Here is a 19,795-nt window from a genome sequence, read left to right as displayed (position 1 = left end):
GAAATAAAATTTTAATGATAAATGATTTGTGTAGTTCGAGTTTTAGTTCCTTGAAGTGTGACAAATATCGTGTAAGTCACACATGGAATTAACCATACGCTAGAATCAGAGAGAAAATTAAAAACTTACGTTTACTCAAAGTAAAATCGGCTTCACCTGTAGAATGTCCATTACAAAATATGAATATTGTTGCACAAGGAGAAAATAGCTAGGTTTCTGAAGATGTTTTTTTTGTTTCCAATCGCTGATATTTGGCTTTTTGTCATTGACGCCTATGAAACCAGTTGTGTAGACCAATTTACTGTCAGTGTTGTTGCCCAGGGTGCATTATACACTACCCCCCTGATGAGATGAAGTGATGGAGATTTGTATGGATGCCACAGAGAAACCAGAGCTACAGGAGAAAACCCCTGTATAACCGGGTTCAAGTAATAAATCGCGGAGGGGTACACCAGGAATCGAACATGGATCCACAGGATTGTAAGTGCAGCGCTCAAGCCACTACACCACTAACCCGTCTTTCTAAAAATGTAATTCACAGCGTTATCGAAAATTTTGATCGAATCTGCAATCTCGTTATGCTTATGCACCACATATATCGGATTTGCATTGCGTATCGTAACTGAGCTAATGAAACTCAGAAATGGAATAACTTCACAAATGTACACGCAGCACCAATTAAGTAAATATATCACGTTCAATACAACACATTTACACTTAATAAACTTCTCACGCATTTATATTTCAGTCATAGTTCTGAATACAGTATTCTATCTGTAAAGGACAACTCTCTGGTCCTATTCCGCCAACATTCTCGCCGCTATAACTCCGCGTTTGTAGTGAGATCATAGCTGATAGCAGAGACGAATAGAGCTCCTCGAACTCCATCTGTAGTGTAAAGGACAATCCTCTTCCCCCAAGCATATGGACAGTAGAGGCTGGTAAAGTTTAAAAAAATGGTAATTTTCACTTTCCAAAACAGACTTTGCTTACACAGGGAGAACGATTGGGCTTAGACACCCGCCATTTTACCTGTAGCATCCCCGCATGTTTAATACTAATCAGCAGTAAAATCGAGCAAATCCATTCCAGTTTTTTCTAGCCTTATTTCCTGATCTACCTAAAAGGTTTCAGTCTCTAATCTCCTGAAATAATGGCGATTTCGAGGAACGCGATTCGGTGTTGTATTCCCCCTCGACTCTCTTCGGGTACAGTAGCATCAAAATGGGAATCCCGAACACAACCTGATTTTCGAGAAAAAACTACCGACCCCTATTCCGCCAACATTCTCGCCGCCATAACTCCACCGTATGTACAGTGAGAACAAAGCTGATAGCACCGGTGAACAGAACTCCTCGAACTTTATCTGTACTGTAAAGGAGAACCCTCTGCCCCCTGGCATATGGACGGTAGAGGCCAGCATAGTTACAAAAAATGGTAATTCTGATTCTTCAAAACAGACTTTACACAAGGACAACGAAGGGGCTTCAGACACCCACTCTTTTAACTGTAGCATTCCCGCATGTTTATTACTAATCACCAGTAAAATCGAACAAATCCGTTGCACTATTTTTTTAATTAGTCTATCTTCTCACCTACCTAAAAGGTTTCAGTCTGACATCCGGAAATAATGGCGATGTCGAGGAACGGGATGGGGTTTTGTATTCCCCCTTGATCCTATTCAGATATAGTAGCATAAAATGGGAATCCCGAACACAAGCTGATTTTCGAGAAAAATTCTCCTAAATTATATTTATTTTATTTTAATTTAATTTATCTTATTTCAATTCAATTTATTTTAATTTAAATTAAATAATTTCCGCATTCGTACGATTTCACAAATAATACGATAAGTACGAATTTTCGAATTCTAATAACTGTCTGGAGGCATAAGAAATCGAGTTCATACGATTTTACTATTATTCGAATTAACTATTTTCAAATATCTGAATATTTGGATTCGTACGAATTTCCCAGCACATACAAATTTTACGGGTCCCTATGACTTTTTCAATATTCGTACGATTTTTTTGAATTCATCTTACTTCGTAATTTCAAATTCGCACCAATGCCGAAAACGTATAGTTTTTGTTGTGATACAAATTTTCGAATTCGTACAATAGCACAAATTTACGAATACGTATGAATTTTCGCATTAATAATAGGATACGTATGAATTTTCAAATACTTTGTTTCGCAACTATCTCAATTTGTAAGTACACGAATTATTTAATTTTCGAATTCGTACGAACTTTCCAATATCTGAATATTCGGATTCGTACGAATTTCCGAACACTTACTATTTTTCGGATCCGTATGAGTTTTTAAACGCGTAATTTTTTTTTAAATTCGTACTATTTTAGAAATTTCGAATTCATACGCAGTTTGTATTAGCCATGAATAACCGAATCTGTATGAACTTCGATAACGTACGAATATCCCTAACTAAGACTTTCTAAAACGTACGAATTTTCGGTTTCGTACCAACTTGTAAAAATTTCAAATATTTTCCGAATTCGTACGATTTAAGAAACACGATACGTACGAATTTTCTAGTACTAGCAAGTATCTGGATTAGTATATACTCAAATTCGTACGATTCTAATACTAGAATTCATACGTACTTTCAAATATCTGGATTCGTACGAATTTCCGAACACATACAAATTTTACGAGTCCGTATCAGGTTTTTTTAAATTCATAGAAAATTTTTAATTATCTGATTACGTAATTTCAAACTCGTACGAATTTTCAATTGCGGTTTAATAACAGAATTCGTACGAATATAAAAACGTACGAATTTCGAAAATGTTATAGTTTTTTTTGTGATACAAATTTTCGAATTTCTACGATTTTTCGAATTCGTACGACTGTACATAGTTTGGAATACGTACGAACTTCCGAAGATATATCAACTCGTGAATTTTCGAATTGGTACGATTCTACTTATTTCCTAATTCGTACAAATTTTAGAATAACAAAGGGTATTTGGATTCGCACGAATTTGTGGACACGTACAGATTTTAGTATCCGTACGAGTTTTCAAATTCGTGTAAATATACGAATTCGTACCACTGTAGTAATTTAGATTTCGTACTATTGTCGAAAACGTATAACGAATCCACGAAGACAAGATTACGAACCTACGAATGGACAAGATTACAAATGTACAAATTGACAAGAGTATGAATGTACAGAAATGAGAAAAGTACCTACGTACGAATGGAGAATAACGCATGTACGAAAGAACATGTGTACGAACGTACGAATGGGCAATTGTATGACTGTACGAAAGGCAAACCTACGAATATACAAATACAAACGTGTACGATTGTAGAATTGGATGATTGTACGAATGCAAAATTGTACTAATATACGAATTGACAAGTGTAGAAATGTAAGAAAGGGCAAGTGTGGTGTAAAAATGTACAAGTGTACGACAGACAAGCGTTCGAATGTACCAATGCACAAGTGTGCGAATATACTAATGTAAAATGTACGAATGTATGAGTGGACAATTGTAGGAATATATTACTGTTGAAGTGTACGAATGGTAAAGTGTAAATGTACGAATTCACAAGTGAACTAATGACAAGCGTATAAACGTAAGAATTAACAATAATGAATGTGGGATTGGCATGTTCACGAACGTACGATTGGATAATACGAATGTACGCATTGACAACATTGTGAGTGTACGAATTGACAGAGTACGAATGTACGAAAGAATAGAGTACTAGTGTATGAATGGAGAATCGTACGAATGTGCGAATGGAAAAGTGTAAAAATGTCCGAAAGGAAAATCATGCAAATGGTCGAATGTACCTGTATAGGAATATACAAGAGTACAAATGTGCGAATGCAATAGTGTACGAATGGACAAGATTACAAATGTACGAAAGGAAAAGTGTGCGAATGTATCAATATAAAATTAAGCAATAGTACGAATGACAAACGTACGAATGTTCGAATGCACAAGTGCATTAATATGTAGTGTAGTGTACAAGTTTACGAATGTACGAATTCAAAAGTGACTGTACTAGTTTAGACGTGTACAAATGTAATAATGAAAAAATTGTACGAATTGGCTACGAATGTTACAATGGACAATAACGAATGTAAAAATAAAAACTAGATAAACTATATAAATAAATTTTAAAAAAGGGAAAATTAAAAAATTGAAATAAAAAAGACATTTTGCAAAAAAATACATTTGATCAAAAAATATTATATAACAAGAATTAAAAAGCAAAAATAAAATTTTTATGAAGACATACGAAAGAAACCCAACAAACTTCTTTTTGAATTTTTTTTTTCTTTAATTCCTTTTGGAAGATGTTTTGTCTACATGTTTTTATTTCAAAATTTTTTTTCATATCTATCTCTTTTATTTCTTTTTGAAATTTAATTCTTTTTTTAATTTTAATTTCTTTAATTTGTTTTTGTTTTCTTTTAATTGAATTTTATATATTTCAATTTGATATAATTCAATTTATTATAATTTATTATATTAAACTGTATTTTTTATTGTATTTCATTTACTTTATTTTAATTTAATTTGTTTGAATTGATTTCATTTTAATTACATTTTTTTAATTCATGTTATTTCACTATAATTAATTAATTTTATTTTAATTTTATTTTCTTGAATTTATTTTATTTTAATATATTTTATTTACTTAATTTAATTTAATATGTTTCAATTTATCATTTAATATAATTTATTTTCATTTGTTTTACTTTATTTTAATTTCATTTGACTTAAAGAAATTTTCTTTATTTTAACTTTGTTCATTTTATGTGTATTCCATCTATTCTAATTTACTTTATCTTAATTTAATATAATTGAATTTATATTAATTTATTTTAATTTTTTTATTTTATTTCACTTCATTTTAGTTTAATTTATTTCCTTTTAATTTAATTTATTTTATTTTAATCTAATTTTATTTTTGTAATTTATTTTATTTTAATTACTTTCAATTTGATTTATACTTATTTACCGTATCTTAATTTATTTTAAATTCTTTTATTATCATATAATTCATTTTAATTCAATTTAATTATTTCCTTTTAACTTATTTCAAATTTATTAAATTTTTTTGTTGGAATTTTGTGTTAGACATTTTTTAAATCATTTTTTTTTTTATTTTTTAATATTTCATTTTATTTGTTCTTTCACTTTCTTTTTCTTTCTAATTTATTTTAATATAATTTAATTTATTTCTATACTACTTCTATTTAATTTATTTTATTACATTTACTTTATTTTTATTTGATTTAATTTATTTTGACTTACTATATTTTAATTTACTTAATTCTAATTTAAGTTAATTTACTTTATTTGATTTTAATTTGGTTACATTTTATTTTAGTTTATTTATTTCAATGTAATATTATTTAATTTCAATTTTTTTATTTCTTCTATTTAATATCATTTACTTTATTTCAATTTAATTTGTTTCAATTTATTTCACTTTTTTTTTCTATTTATTTTTATTTATTTTAATTAATTTCAATTTGATTTACTTTTATTGATTTTGTTTGAATTTAATTTATTTTATATTAAATTATATTATTTGAATTTAATTAATTTCCAATTTTCTTACGATTGCACTTTTTTAGCCTTTTTTCTGACCTACCGAAAAGATTTCTGTCTCTAATCTCCGGAAATAGTGACGATGTCGAGGAACGGGATGCGGTTTGTATTCCACCTTGATTCTCTTCGGATACAGTAGCATCAAAATGGAATTCCGAACACAACCCGATTTTAGAGAAAAAAACTACCAACCCCCTATCCCACCAACATTTTCCCAGCTCTAATTCCGCCGTACGTACAGTGACAACAATGCTGATAGCACGGGTGGATAAAGCTCCTCGAACTCTATCTGTAGTGTAAAGGACTATCCTCTGCTCCCAAGCATATGGACGGTAGAGGCCGGCAAATTTCAAAAATTGGTAATTTTGACCTTCCAAAACAGACTTTACTCTACACAAGGACAACGATGGGGCTTAGACACCCGCCCTTTTAACTGTAGCATCCCCGCACGTTTACTACTAATCCACTTAAATCGAGCAAACCCATTGCACTTCTTTCTAGCCTTATTTTCTGAACTACCTAATCTCCGGAAATAATAGCGATGACGAGGAACGGGATGCGGTGTTGTATTCCCCAGTGATTCTCTTCGGATACAGTAGCATCAAAATGAGCATCCCGAACACAAGCTAATTTTCCAGAAAAAACTACCAACCTCTATTCCACCAACATTCTCGCTGCCATAACTCCGCCGTATATACAGTGAAAACAAAGCTGATAGCACCGGTGAATAAAGCTCCTCGAACACTACCTGTAGTGTAAAGTACGACAGCACCGGTGAATAAAGCTCCTCGAACACTATCTGTAGTGTAAAGTACGACAGCACCGGTGAATAAAGCTCCTCGAACACTATCTGTAGTGTAAAGGACAACCCTCTGCCCCCAGGGATATGGACGGCAGAGGCGGGAAAAATTTCAAATAATGGCCATTTTGACCTTGGAAAGCAAACTTTACACAAGAACGATGGGGCTCAAACGCCAGACCTTTTAACTGTAGCATGCCCGCATGTTTACTACTAATCACCAGTAATATGAAGCAAATTCATTCCAATTTTTTCTAAACTTATTTTCTGACCTACCTAAAAGGTTTCAGTCTCCGGAATTAATGGCAATATCGAGGAACGGGATGCGGTGTTGTTTTCCCCCTTGATCCTCTTCGGATACTGTAGCATCAAAAAGGGAATCCCCAAAAACAAGCTGATTTTGGAGAAAAACTCCCTTAATTTATATTTCATTTATTTCAGTTTAATTTATTCTATAATTTATTTTACTTTAATTTAATTTAAATTAAATAATTTCCCAATTCGTACGGTTTCACAAATAATACGATACGTACGTATTTTCGAATTCTAACAAGTATTTGGATTCATAAGTACTCGAATTCGTACGATTTTACGAGTATTCGAATTCATACGAATTCTCAAATATCTGAATATTTGGATTCGTACGAATTTCCGAACACATACAAATTTTACGAGTCTGTATCAGGTTTTTTAAATTCATACAGATTTTTTTAATTAATCTGATCACGTAATTTAAAATTCGTACGAATGTTCTATTGCGGTTCAATAACAGAATTCGTACGAATGTAAAAACGTATGAATTTCGAAAATGTGCTAGTTTTTGGTGTGATACAAATTTTCTAAATTCTACAATTTTTCTAATTCGTACGATCGTACATATTTTCGAATACGTACGAATTTCCGAATATATGTATTTAGATTCGTAAGTCTTTGAATTCGTTTGAATTTTCGAATTGGTACGATTCTACTTATCTCCCAATTCGTACGAATTTTAGAATATTTAAGGGTCTTTGGATTGGCACGAATTTGTAAACACGTACAGATCCCCGTATCCGCACGAGTTTACAAATTCGTAAGAATATACGAATTCGTAGCAGTGTAGTAATTTAGATGTACTATTGTTGAAAGCGTATAAGGAATCCACGAAGACAAGATTAAGAACGTACGAACTGACAAGAGTATGAATGTTCAGAAATGAGAAGAGTACTTATATACGAATGGAGAATATGACGCATGTACGAAATAACAAGTGTACGAACGTACGAATGGGCAATTGTATGACTACGAAAGGCAAACGTACTCATGTACAGTTGTCAAAAAAAAAAGTGGCCGCACTCGTGAACAGCGAATATTTTCAAAGTTCACTTCGGGTCGCGGCGATGTTACACGATGCATGTGCTTGTACAAGCAGTTCCGGAACTATGAACGTGTTCCATATCTGCGCCTCGTAGACCAGCAGTAGAGTGCTTGTTTAATAATTCAAAGGTTGTGGGTTCGGGCCTTCTTCAAGTTTTCATTTTATTTTTTAATCGTTCTTTAGCGATGTAAATGATATTCAAATTATCATTTATATCCAGTTATCGTTCTTTATGGATATCACATTATTTATATTTTGTTATCGTTCTTTAGAGATACGAATAAAATTCAAGTCATTATTTGTATTCCGTTATCGTTTTATAACGACATGAATAATAATAATTATTATTGTATCTCCAATGGGGGTTAGCCCTATTTTACATATGTATGTTAGGGTTACAGTTTTATACACAAAAAAAAGATAACCATAAAGAGAAATGGAAAAGAAAATTAAATTAGCTTACGCGATGTAAACAAGACATAAACAATCCATAAATTAGGCATTGCGATTGCAAAACAAACATCAGTTATCAATTTGAAACATACAAAAATGTGAAATTCCGATATGAATAATATTCACGTTTTTTATATTGTTATCGTTCTTTACCGATATAAATAATATTCAAGTTATCATTTATATTCTGTTTTCCTTCATTAGCATTATAAAATAATACTCAAGTCATTTATATTGTTATTGTTCTTTCGCAATATAAATAATCTGTATTTTATGTAAGTAATTATTATAACACAAATAACCATCTTTCTTTGTAAAATAGGTTATTTTATTTAGATAATTAAATACGTATTATATAATATCTTATATTAATTAAACAAACCGATATTTATCATTTATATTCTGCTATCGTTCTTTAGTGATACTGTATAAATAATATTCAAGTTATTTATATTGTAATCGTTCTTTAGCGATATAAATAACATAAATTTAATATTAGGTTTGGAAAAATCCAGTTGCATAATACTGGTATTAGTTTTTCTTTTTGTATTATTACATTATACTATCTTGAACCACAATAAAATGAAAAGGAGTAACGAGTAATTGAACCTGAGACGTTGACATCTAAATTCCGACGTTCGTCCGCTGAGCTACGAGGGCAAAAGTATAGAAACATTTTCGGAAAAATTGGCCCAATCACACTCAAAGATTTTCTGATGATTCGTAGAAGCTAGTCCAGGATGCGGGGGGCAAAGGCTAATTGAGATTTCCCGGTCTCTGATCGGGTCAATCATCCTGATAGAATTAATATTTAACCCTTGCCTTGACTTTCGGTGAAGTCCGGAGGGCCCAATTAGTCAAATCCAATCTCCTCATCTCCACGCTTGGCCCCCTGGAATTTAATAAAATGCGAAAGAGATAGTGGTGTGCGGAAAGCAACGGGATGTTACCGCACTTAGACCTATCCTTCCCAAGAAAAACTGCAAACATGAACAAAGGAAGCTTTTAATAGAAGAAGAAGGATCTTCTGCGGGCCTCTGGAAAAAGAACTAAGGAAGAGACTAGTGAAGTGCTTTGTGTGGAGTGTGGCATTGTATGGGGAAGGAACATGGACATTACGACGAAATGAAGAGAAACGAATTGAAGCATTTGAAATGTGGATGTGGAGAAAAACGGTGCGTGTGAAGTGGACAGACAGAATAAGAAATAAAATTGTGTTTGAAAAAGTGAGTGAAGAAAGAATGATGCTGAAACTGATTAGAAAGAGAAAAAGGAATTGGTTGGGTCTCTGGTTGATGAGAATAATAGACGACATTAGGATATGTGGATCATATGCGGAGACTAAGACTATGCGGAGAAAATAGGAAAGATTGGAGATTGCTGGGTTTGCAATGAAAGACTTGCCCATGGACAGAACACTTATGTATGTATATTCAGAATGCCTGGAATATCGTGTCTAAGAACATTCGCTATTTGTAAAGACTAGTCAATTCCATGCCCACTCGATTGCAAGATGATCGAGGTAAGAGGAAGATAGACTAAATATTGAATTGTGGCTTTTTGTTTTGTTTTTTGAACGCTGAATTGTTTGAATTTTTTAAGGCCGACGCCAGTAAATTTGTTTTGTTTATGCCACGAAATATATTTTTATTGAGAATAAAATCTTTTTTCTTTCTATTTGCAGCCACAATATCATAATGATAAAGTCATGGCATAATATATTAATGAACCTGATGTTAATTACTAAAATAATCGTAAAAGAGAAAGGAGCCATTATGTATAGTTTGTCTCTCTCAAAAACAGAACAAAAAAGAACATAAAAAGCACGACATTATAGTCGAACGCAGGACCTCATGAATAAGAAGCCTGAACGCTATCATTACGCTATCGAATAACACACAGAATACTTCAATTATAACTGTAGATATCAGGCAACGTGGCCCAACAACATGTAACATCGCCTGTCTCCAAATTGTAGCGAAGATACCCGAAGGGAACTTTGTTTCAGGAGAGCGGCCATTTTTTCTTTTGACAGCTGTACAAATACAAATGTGTACGATTATAAAACTGCAAGATCGTACGAACTGACAAGTATACAAGAAAGAGCAAGTGTAGTGAATGTACAAGTGTACGAGAAACATGCGTACGTTTGTACGAACGCACAAGTGTGCGAATATACCAACGCAAAATGATCGAATGTATGACTGGACAATTGTACGAATATATTTATGTACAAGTGTACGAATAGAATAGTGTATGAATCTACGAATGCGCAAGTATCAAAATGTACGAATTCACAAGTGTACGAATGTACTAATGTAGAAGAGTACGAATGTACGGATGACAAGCGTACAAATATAAGAATTATCAATAATGAATCTGCGATTGGCATGTTTACGAACGATCGAATGGACAATAGGAATATAAGAATTGACAAGTTTGTGAGTGCACGAATTGACAGAGTACGAATGTACGAAAGAATAGAGTACTATTGTATGAATGGAGAATCGTACGAATGTGCGAATGGAAAAGTGTACAAATGTACGAAAGGAAAATTATACGAATGGTCGAATCTACCACTACACTAATGTAGAGGGGCAGAAATGCACGAATGCAATAGTGTATGAGTGGACATGATTACAAATGTTCGAAAGGAAAAATGTGCGAATGTATCAATATAAAATCATGCAAGAGTACGAATGACAAACGTACGAATGCACAAGTGCACGAATGTGTAGTGTAGTGTACAAGTTTACGAATGTACGAATTCAAAAGTGTTTGATTGTACTAGTATATAAGTGTACAAATGTACTAATGCAAAATGTATAAATTGGCTACCAATGTAACAATGGACAATAATGAATGTAAAATTAAAAAAATAAAGAAACTATATACTTGAATTAAAAAAAAAAAGGGAAAATTAAAAAAAATAAATAAAATTTCCAAAAAAAAAATCTTGAAAAAAAATATTTAAAAAATTTGAAACAAGAATTTAAGAAAAAAAAAATTAAAAAAAAAAGAATACAATTAAAACAAATAAAAGAACCCAACAAACTTTTTTTCGAAATTACTTACTTAGTGGCTTTTAAGAAATCCAGAGGTTCATTGCCGCCCTCAAATAAGCCCGCCATCGGTCCCTATCCTGCTCCTTTTTGAAATTATTTTTCAAAATTTTTTTGGAAAATCATTATTTGTTTTTTTGAAAATTGTCTTCTAATTACTTTCTTTTGAAAATTTTTTTCTCTACATTTTTATATCAATTTTTTTAATTTTTTTTTTTCAAATTATTTTTGAAATTTATTTTTTTTTAACATTTTACATTTTTAATTGGTTTTTGTTTTCTTTTAATTGAATTGATTTCAATTCAATATAATTCAATTCATTATAATTTATTTTATTAAACTATTTTATTGTATTTCATTTACTTCATTTAATTCCTCACTTCAGTGAGAGATACAAAATGAATATTAATACATGGGAAGTGAAAGGACTTCTTTCTGGCGCTAGGGGAACTTCTTTTAAGTTAACCGAACCCATTCTCCTTTCTCTTAAATTTTCTAATGAGGACATTAACAAAATTTGTCTAATGGTATTGAGAGATTCATTATCCATTTTACACAATCACTTGTATAGAACTACGTACTATTTTTTTTTTACTTCATTTCATTACTCTTCATTGTACTTTCACCTCAAGTTTCTTCGAAATCAAATTGTACTTCATTTTTATATTTATAATTGTTCCATATTCTCTCCGAAAATCATATTGTATTTTATTTTTAATTTAACCTCTGTTTTGTATTATGGATCCTAGTGATGAGCTGTAGATGTCGGCCAGATATCTAAAATTGTGGAATTAGTTTTTTTGAAAATCATTATTTTTTTACATTTTTCATTATTTCATTTTAATTTTTCTTTAATTTTTTATTTTTTCCATTTTTTTCTAATTTAATTTATTTTATTATATTTACTTTACTTTAATTTAATTTGTATCAATTTATTAAGTTAATTTATTTTATTTTATTGTATTTTATTTTTATTTGATTCAATTTAATTTGTTTTGACTTATTTATTTTAATTTATTTTATTTTAAGTTAATTTAATTTATGATAATTTATTTCATTTTAATTTAGTCACATTTTATTTCATTTATTTCAATTTATTATAATTGAATTTACTTAATTTATTTACTTATTTTATTTCATTTCATTTACTTTATTTCAATTTAATTACTATCAATTTATTTCATTTTCATTTATTGCATTCCATTTATTTTACTTCTATTTATTTCAATTTGATTTAACCTAATGTATTTCAAATTAATTCTATAAATTAAATTTATTTTATCTTAATTTACTTTATATTATTCAAATTTCATTTAATTGTATTTAATTTATTTTAATTTATTTCAAGTAAATTTAATTTGATTTATCTATATTGATTTCATTTTCATTTAATTCATTTTACATTAATATTATTTTATTTTAATTTAATTAATTTCCGATTTCATACGATTGCAGTTTTTTCTAGCCTTATTTTCTGATATACCGAAAAGGTTTCTGTCTCTAATTCCCGGAAATAATGGCGATGTCAAGGAACGGGATGCGGTGTTATAATCTCCCTTGACTCTCTTCGGATACAGTAGCATCAAAATGGGAATCCCGAACACAAGCTGATTTTCGAGAAAAACCCTTTTAATTTATATTTATTTTATTTTAATTCACTTTAATTTAATTTAAATTAACTAATTTCCGAATTCGTACGGTTTCACAAATAATATGATACGTACGAATTTTCCAATTCTAACAAGTATTTGGATCCATAAGTACTCGATTTCATACGATTTTACTAATACTTGAATTCAAACGAATTTTCAAATATCTTAGTCTTTGGAGTCGTACGAATTTCCGAACACATACAGATTTTACGGGTACGTATGAGTTTTTAAATTCGTACGATTTTTCTATTACGGTTGAACAGAACCCGTAAAAATGTAAAAATGTACGAATTTCGAAAATGTACTAATTTTCGGTGTGGTACAAATTTTAGAATTGCTATGATTTTTCGAATTCGTAAGATTGTGCATATTTTCGAATACTTACGAATTTCCAAATATATGTATTTAGATTCGTAAGTCTTTGAATTCGTGTGAATTTTCGAATCGGTAAAATTTTACTTATTTCCTAATTCGTACGAATTTTAGATTATTAAAGGGTATTCGGATTCCCACGAATTTCTGAACGCGTACAGATATTCGTATCCGAACGAGTTTTCAAATTCGTGAGAATATACGAATTCGTACCAATGTAGTAAAATTTAGATTTCCTACTATTGTAAACGTATAACGAATCCACAAAGACAAGATTACGAACGTACGAATGGACAAGATTACAAATGCACCAACTCACGAGAGTATGAATGTACAGAAATGAGAAGAGTACCTATGTAAGAATGGAGAATATGACGTATGTACTAAAGATCAAGTGTACGAATGCACAAATACAAATGTGTACGATTGTAAAAATTCAAGATTGTACCAATGTACGAATTGACAAATGTACAGTTGCAAGAAAGGGTAAGTGTAGTGTACGAATGTACAAGTGTACGACAGACAAGCGTACGAATGTACGAAAGCACAAGTGTGCGAATATACTAATGTAAAATGTACGAATGGACAATTGTACGAATATATTAATGTACAAGTGTACGAAAGGAAAAGTGTATGACTATACGAATGCACAAGTGTCAAGATGTACAAATTCACAAGTATGTGAATGTACTGATGAGAGGAGTACAAACGTAAGAATTAATAATGAATGTGCGATTAGCATGTTTCGGAACGTACGAAAGGACAGTACGAATGTACGAAGTGACAAGATACGTGAGTGTATGAATTGACAGAGTACGAATGTACGAAAGAATAGAGTACTATTGTTTGAATCGAGAATCATATTAATGTGCGAATGGAAAAGTGTTCAAATGTACAAGGGTATGAATGGGATGGTATACGAATGGACAAGATTACAAATGTACGAAAGAAAAAGTGTGCGTATGTATCAATATAAAATTATGCAAGAGTACGAATGACAAACGTACGAATGTACGAAAGCACAAGTGCACGAATGTGTAGTGTATTGAACAGGTTTAAAATGTAGGAATTCAAAAGTGTTCAAATGTACTAGTATAAAAGTGTACAATGTACTAATGCAAAAGTGTACGAATGGGCTACGAATGTAACAATGGACAATAACGACTGTAAAATTTAAAAAATAGATCCACTATATAAATAAATTTAAAAAAAGAGAAAACTAAAAAAAAAATTACAAAAAAAAAAATAATTTTTTCTAATTAAAAAAAATATTTTTCAAAAATATTTCAAACAAGAATTTAAGAAAAAATTAAAAAAAATACAATTAAAACAAATAAAAGAAACCCAACAAATATCTTTTTTAAATTATTATTGACATTTTTTTTCGGAAAATCATTTGTTTTTTGAAAATTATTTTCTTTTAATTCATTTCTTTTGAAAATTATTTTCTCTAAATATTTTTACTTTTTAAATTTTTTCATTATATCAATTTTTGTATTTCTTTTTTTTTTATTTTGAAAATTAAATTCTTTTCCACATTTTAAATTTTTTAATTTGTTTTTGTTTTCGTTTAATTGAATTTATTTTTTTCAATTTAATATAATTCAATTTATCATTTATTTTATTGAACTATATATTTTATTGTTTTTCATTTACTTTATATTAATTTAATTTGTTTCAATTTGCTTCATTTTAATTTAATTAATTTATGTTAATTAATTTTATTTTAATTTCATTTGACTTAAATTAATTTCCTTTATTTCAATTTAGTTTAATTTATGTGTATTCCATTTATTTTAATTTTTTATTTTGTTCAACTTTATTTCATTTTAATTTAATTTGTTTTCTTTTAATTGATTTTAATTTAATTCATTTTATTCTAATGTTATTGTACTTATTTCAATCTGTTTTATGTCACATTCTTTTATTTTATTTTATTTTAATTCTAATTAATTATTTCCTTTTAACTTATTTCAAATTTAGTTCATATTTTATTTCATTATGAATAATTTTTCTTATTGCAATTTAATTAATTTTATTTTTATTTTATTTTTTGTTTGAATTTTGTATTTGACAATTTTTTTAAATCATTAGTTTTTTATATTCTTTAATATTTCATTTTATTTTTTCTTCCATATTTTATTTTATTTTATTTTTTTTAGTTTTCTAATTCAATTTAATTTAATTTATTATACTTACTATAATTCAATTTAATTTGTTTCAATTTATATCATTTTAATTTACTTTATTTTATTTTATTGTATTTTATTTTTATTTGAATTAATTTAATTTACTTTATTTCATTTTAATTTAATTATGTTTTGATTTATTTATTTTAAGTTAATATAACTTAATGTATTTCAATTTTTTTATTTCTTTTATTCTACCTCATTTGCTTTCTTTCACTTTATTTCATTTCCATGTATGTTATTTTATTTACTTTAATTTATTTTAATTCAATTTACTTATATTAAATTATTTTATTTTAATTTAATTTACTTGTATTAAATTATTTTATTTGAATTCAATTAGTTCCCGATTTCGTACGATTGCACTTTTTTCTAGCCTTATTTTCTGACCTACCGAAAAGATTTCCGTCTCTAATCTCTTGAAATAATGGCCATGTCGAGGAACGGGATACGGTCTAGTATTCCCCATTGAGTCACTTCGGATACAGCAGCTTCAAAAAGGGAATCCCGAACACAAGCTGATTTTGGAGAAAAAAACTACCAACCCCTATACCGCCAACATTCTCACCACCATAATTCCGCCGTATGTAGAGTGAGAACAAAGCTGAATAGAACTGCTCAAACTCTATCTGTAGTGTAAAGGATAATCCTCTGCCCCCAGGCATATGGACGGCAGAGAGCGGCAAAGTTTAAAAAAAAAAGGTAATTTTTACCTTCCAAAACAGACTTTGCTCTACACAAGGACAACGATGGGGCTCAAACACCCACCCTTTTTCTGTAGCATCAACGCATGTTTTTCTACTAATCACTAGTAAAATCGACCAAATCCATTGCACTTTTTTCTAGCCTTATTTTCTGACCTACCTTAAAGGTTTCAGTCTGTAATCTCCAAAAATAATGGTGATGTCGAGGAACGGGATGCGGTCTTGTATTCCCCCTTGACCCTATTCGGATACAGTAGCATCAAAATGGGAATCCCAAACACAAGCAGATTTTCGAGAAAAACTGTCTTAATTTATATACCTTTTATTTTAATTCACTTTATAACAATTTATTTTATTTTAATTTACTTTAATTTAATTTAAATTAAATGTCCCAATTCGGGCGTTTTCACAAATATTACGATATGTACGAATTTTCCAATTCTAACAAATATTTGGAGTCATAAGTACTCGAATTAGTACGATTTTACTAATATTCGAATTCATACGAATTTTCAAATACGTGAATACTTTGATTTGTACGAATTTCCGAACACATACTAATTTTTACGGGTCTGTAGGAGTTTATGTAAATTCGTACGAATTTTTTTGAATTAATCTTGTCATAATTTCAAATTCATAGGAATATTCTATTACGGTTGAATAACACAATTCGTACGAATGTAAAACGTGCAAATTTCGAAAATGTACTAGTTTTCGGTGTTGTACAAATTTTTTAATTTCTATGATTTTTCTAATTCGTACGATAGTACATATTTTCGAATACATACGAATTTCGGAAAATATATATATTTAGATTTGTGTCTTTGAATTCGTGTGAATTTTCGAATCTGTACGATTCTACTTATTACCTAATTCGTACGAATTTTAGTTTATTAAAGGGTATTTGGATTCGTACGATTTTCTGAAAACGCACGGATTTTCGTATAGTACGAGTTTTCAAATTCGTGAGAATATACGAATTCGTACTAATGTATTAATTTAGATTTCCTACTATTGTCGAAAACGTATAACAAATCCTAGAAGACAATATTACGAACGTACGAATGGACAAGATTACAAATGCACTAATTCACGAGAGTATGAATGTACAGAAATGAGAAGAGTACCTATGTACAAATGGAGAATATGACGCATGTACGAAAGAACAAGTGTACGAAAGAACGAATGGGCAATTCTATGACTACGAAAGGCAAACGTACGAATGTACAAATACAAATGTGTACGATTGTAAAAATGCAAGATTGTACGAACGCAAAATTGTACTAATGTACGATTGACAAGTGTACAATTGTAAGAAAGAGTAAGTGTAGTGTACGAATGTACGAACGCTCAAGTGTACGAATATACTAACGTACGAATGAATGAATGGACAATTGTACGAATATATTTATGTACAAGTGTACGAATGGAAAACTGTATGAATGTACGAATATGCAAGTGTCAAAATGTACGAATTCACAAGTGTACGAATGTACTAATGTAGAAGTTTACGAATGTACGGATGAAAACCGTAGAAACGTAAGAATTAACAATGAATGTGCGATTGGCATGTTTACGAACGTACGAATGGACAATACAAATGTACGAATTGACAAGATTGTGAGTGTACAAATTGATAGAGTACGAATGTACGAAAGAATAGAATACTATTGTATGAACGGAGAATCGTACGAATATGCAAATGGAAAAGTGTACAAATGTACGAAAGGAAAATTATATGAATGGTCGATTCTACCAGTATACGAATGAACAAGGGTAGAAATGTACGAATGGAATAGTGTACGATAGGACAAGATTACAAATTACGAAAAGAATAGTGTGCGAATGTATCAATATAAAATTATGCAAGGGTAAGAATGACAAACGTACGAATGTACGCATGCACAAGTGCACGAATGTGTAGTGTAGTGAACAAGTTTACGAATGTACGAATTCAAGTGTTTGAATGTACTAGTATACAAGTGGACAAATGTACTAATGCAAAAGTGTAGGAATGGGCTACGAATGTAACAGTCGACAATAGGGAATGTAAAATTAAAAAATAGATAAACTATATAAACAAATGGAAAAAAAAAATTGAAAAAAAAATGAAAATTTCCAAAAAAAAAATTTGAAAAAAATTTCAAACAAGAATTTTAGAAGAAATTAAAAATATATATACAATTAAAACAAATAAAAGAAACCCAACAAACTTCTTTCTGAAATTATTTTTGAAAATTTTTTTGGAAAATAATTATTTGTTTTTTTTGTTTCAAAATTATTTTGTCTAAATTCTTTTATTAAATTTATTTTTTATTCCTTTTTTGAAATTACTTTTGAAATTTAATTTTTTTGGTGTTTTAATTCGTTTTTGTTCTGTTTTAATTGAATTTAATTTATTTCAATTCAATATAATTCAATTTATTATAATTTATTTCATTAAACTGTATTTTTTATTGTATTTCATTTACTTTATTTTAATTTAATTTGTTTCTGTTTATTTCATTTCAATTTATTATATTTCAATTTATTTTATTTTATTTTATTTTTTATTCCATTTACTCTAATTTAATTTATTTTATTTACATCATTTCAATTCAATTAGTTTCAATTATTTCATTTTAATATTTTAATTCATTTTACTTTATTTTATTGTAATTTCATATACTTAAATTATTTTATTTAAATTTAATTTGACTTAAATTAATTTCCTTTATTTTAATATAGTTTAATTTATATTATGTATTCCATTTATTTTAATTTACTTTATCTTAATTGAATATAATTTAATTTGTATTAATTTATTTTAATTTTTTTTATTTTAATTCGATTTGTTTAACTTTATTTCATTTTAATTTAATTCTATTTATTTTAATTTATTTTAATAAGAATTACATTTACTATATCTTGATTTATTTTAAATTCTTTCATTTTGATACAATTCATTTTAATTCTATTTTATTATTTACTTTTAACTTATTTCAAATTTAATTTATTTTATTTTAATTTTTTTGTTGGAATTTTGTATTTGACTTTGCTTTTGAAAACCATTAGTTTTTTATATTTGTTAATATTTCATTTTATTTCTTCTTCCATTTTTTATTTTTTTATTTTTCTAAACTAATTTATTTTAATATAATTTAATTTATGTCTGTATTATTTTAATTTAATTTATTTTGTTATATTAACTTTATTTTAATTTAATTTGTTTCAATTTATTTGATTTTAATTTAAATTATTTTATTTTATTGTATTTTATTTTTATTTGATTTAATTTAACTTATTTAGACTCAACTTATTTTAATTTGTTATTTTAATTAGGTTTAAGTTAATTTATTTTGTTTTTTAATTTCGTTACATTTTATTTTCTTTATTTCAATTTAATTTGTTTTCAATTTACTTCATTTTTATTTATATTATTTTATTTTTATTCATTTTAATTTGACTTGTTCTAAATTAATTTATTTTATCTTAATTTACTTTATTTCCTTCAAATTTAATTTAATTTAATTATTTTAATTAAATTTAATTTGATTTACTTTTATTCATTTTTTTCATTTTTATTTATTTTATTTTATTTTTATTCATTTTAATTTGACTTAAGTTAA

The 19,795-nt window shown here is 28.6% G+C and overlaps 1 protein-coding gene across 3 annotated transcripts in view; it reads right to left on the bottom strand.

Annotated features, from left to right (window-relative positions):
• Positions 1–19,795, bottom strand: part of LOC138706389 (uncharacterized) — a 129,469-nt gene that overhangs the window by 42,709 nt on the left and 66,965 nt on the right. The window lies entirely within an intron of this gene.

This window comes from Periplaneta americana, chromosome 9 (genome assembly GCF_040183065.1).
Source record: "Periplaneta americana isolate PAMFEO1 chromosome 9, P.americana_PAMFEO1_priV1, whole genome shotgun sequence".
NCBI classification, from domain to species: domain Eukaryota; kingdom Metazoa; phylum Arthropoda; class Insecta; order Blattodea; family Blattidae; genus Periplaneta; species Periplaneta americana.
The sequence above is the reverse complement of the archived record's forward strand: the minus strand, read 5'-3'. Positions and strand labels throughout refer to the sequence as shown.